The following is a 3,115-nucleotide window of genomic DNA, read 5'->3' as shown; positions in this document are numbered from 1 at the left end:
ATCTATTCTATACTGACTGTGAGTGCGTGTACAAGCGTCTAAGTGTCTACACTAGATGCGAGGGCAGAAATCTTCCATAGTAACAGGGCTATGAATTACTTGCATAAAGACAGAGAAGCCGGGCCCTTTGCTCGATAGCTGGAAGAATGTTTACTTAAACTACTAGACAGGAATGCATTGGGTAGGGAGCGGAGCAGATAATCTCGAAGGTGAAATACAGTTTTTGGCAGGCAACAGGCTGGAGTCAGGCACCGTTAGCCGCGCAGGGAATAGGACAAAGTTCATGGATACAGATGCGAGCTCAGACTGGAGCTTTCAGAGGCAGAAGGCAGGAAAAGGCTTAACGGCAGAATCAGGGCCTACTCGCCTGGACTGAAAAATGGGATAAATGAACCATATAAAGCCGGTGGCCTTTCATACTTAGAAATAGAATATCCGGCCCATTCATGGCGGATCTGAAAGAGGACATGTTGACGGTGGACGCACAAGTGTTTGCGTCTTCATAACTGGAACTGGAGGGAACATACATGTACTTGTGATTTATACATGAAACCGTTGGGGTCCAAGATAGGGGACATAACTGATCATAAAAATCCATATTTCCACATTCCCTCCTTGTCCCCTACTTGCCCTTAAGAGATATCAATCTTCATCAATCCGTTGATCTGTTCATATAACATCATTTGTTCTTCTTTTTTCTTCCGGGATGAATGAAATTTTGGTGGTGGAATACACGATGTGGCACACAGACCACAAATCGCTGGTCCACATTGTAGGCATAAGCAGCAACTGAATAGTATGAGAAAGCCAATACCTAGGAAGGATAGGACCCTCCGTCCAAAGGTAGATAATACACTCCAAAACCAACCGGACCAAGTCCAGGTGCCTGGATTCTGGTGTATCTGGCTTACAATCTTATGAAGGCGAGTTATAGCTTTATATACAGATGGCGAATTTTCTGGTATGAAAATGCAACAGCTTGATCCGATGACCCTACAAGCTCCGCCCCTATCGGCCAGGATAACGTCAAGGACAAGACGATTTTGAAGCACAACAATCCGCATAGCAGACTGCTCTTCTGTTAAATTGCCTAAGGCGGAAATAGTTTCGTTCACTACTGCTTCAAGGGTTCTGGTTAATCTACGTATCAGCTTACTATTGGTAACTGTACCTATATAGGGAAAGAGACCTTTATTGAAATCTGTGTATTTTTCCCATGCTGTCTCAGTGTAATCGACTATTGGGAGATCTCTCCGTTCTCTATTGTGTACTAAATGAGTATTTCTATGATAATCAGGAGGAGCTAGGAAAACAGGTGGCAAAAGGAATCCGATGTAGCAGGTACCATCCCAATCTAGAGGTAGGCGTATATATGCGGTCTGGCCACATATAAAGTAGGAATGACGAGAAGCTCTAAATGTAGACTTGCCTTGATCACTGAATTTTATTACAGTGGTGCATTTACTATGGCCCATGTGTATGGAGCCATTCTTTCTTATACATAATTCCCCTTTTACTGGGAATACGGACATGGCGGGCAAGATTGGTGTAGCTTCAGATTCAACGTTCAGGATCATGAGGTTAAGTGTAAAATTACCTAATCCATATACTTCATTTTCTAGATCAGTTCCTGTTCTTTTGGGAAGTCCCTCCTTGTTAGGGTAGCAGACTTTAAGCAAAACTAAGTTCAGGTTTCCCCATACCCAGTTGTCTTGATAAACTGCGGAATTCGAATCTAGGGAATTAATCAAACTAAACCATGCTCCACAGGAGCCATTGTGTGTGAACGGATAGAGAAAGAGGGGCAAAACTCCCTTATAGTTCTGATAGGGGGGGAGTCGGCCACAGACCCAGCAGTCTGTAGCATTGCTAGTCTGATGTGAATGGTGCAGCATCTGAATAAAGGTATTGTTGCGTAAGGCAAGTCGATATGATAGCTCATAGGATGGCAGATCACTAAATGTGTGCTTTATGGTATCATTAGTGGAGGAGTATAAGAGTGAGGCAATAGGAGGAAAAATAGCATGTAGTATTAAGCTGATACATATTATCGTGATGCACATCTTGCTCTTTTTTATCAATATTATTGTCCAAGATCTTATGCAAGCCAGAATACATGTTCAACCGCTTCACCACCTAGTGGACTTAATTGATCAAACGGGTTCTGACTTTTTAGATCTAAGTTTAGCTTTGTGGAAACTGCTGGGGAGTCTCCTCTAGAAAATGGTGTTCAAAATCCAAAATCCAAGTTCAAAGTCTTTTTCCTTTGTAAAAGAGTGGTGAAGGTGCAACCATCTTTTCCGCCCTTTGACTTTAACGGCCGTCCCCGTGGTCCAGAGCACTGACTTTGGCGCCTTCCATCCAGGAGCGATGGAGTATTCATTGACCTGGGTGTTGTCAGGGAAGGCGGCAGCAACCTGCGAACAACAAGAGAGTAGTGCAGACATCAAGGAAGCCAGGTAATCTGTCAGCATGTTACTATCAACATAAGTAATCTTTTAGGCATTGGAGTGCCCCACATATTTGGTGGTCTACCAAAGACCACTTCATAGGGAGATAAGCCTGTTCTAGAATGAGCTACCATTCGCATGTAAAAGAGGGCAACCGGCAGGGCTACCATCCAATCTACACCTTTGTCTGCGCAAATTTTTAATGTCCGATTATGTCTTTCTACAAGGCCTGCTGCTTCAGGATGTCGCACACAATGGAATTTCCAGGTATACCCTAACACAAGGGACACCTGCTTCATTAGTACCAGGACATATTTGTAACCTCTACATCTGTTTATTTGGATATAATCCATTTGGAGCACTTCAAAAGGGTGGTCAGGTGGATGGAATCCACCTTGTTCCATCGGAATGCCTTTACCTGGATTGAATTGGCAACAGATCATACATGTTCTGACCTTTTGTTTCGCTGCTGCACGCAGGTGCTTGTTGAACCATATATTCTGTAAGCTATCTATCATTGCTTTCTCTCCTAAGTGTGCAGGACTATGTGCGGTATTTATAATCACTTGTACCATCGAATCAGGAAGAAACCATGTGGATTTGCCCTTATTCATCCAACCCTGATCAGTCAGTACCCCTCCTTGTTCCGACCATTTCTTTAATTC

This window comes from Triturus cristatus, chromosome 7 (genome assembly GCF_964204655.1).
Source record: "Triturus cristatus chromosome 7, aTriCri1.1, whole genome shotgun sequence".
Taxonomy (NCBI): domain Eukaryota; kingdom Metazoa; phylum Chordata; class Amphibia; order Caudata; family Salamandridae; genus Triturus; species Triturus cristatus.
The sequence above is the reverse complement of the archived record's forward strand: the minus strand, read 5'-3'. Positions refer to the sequence as shown.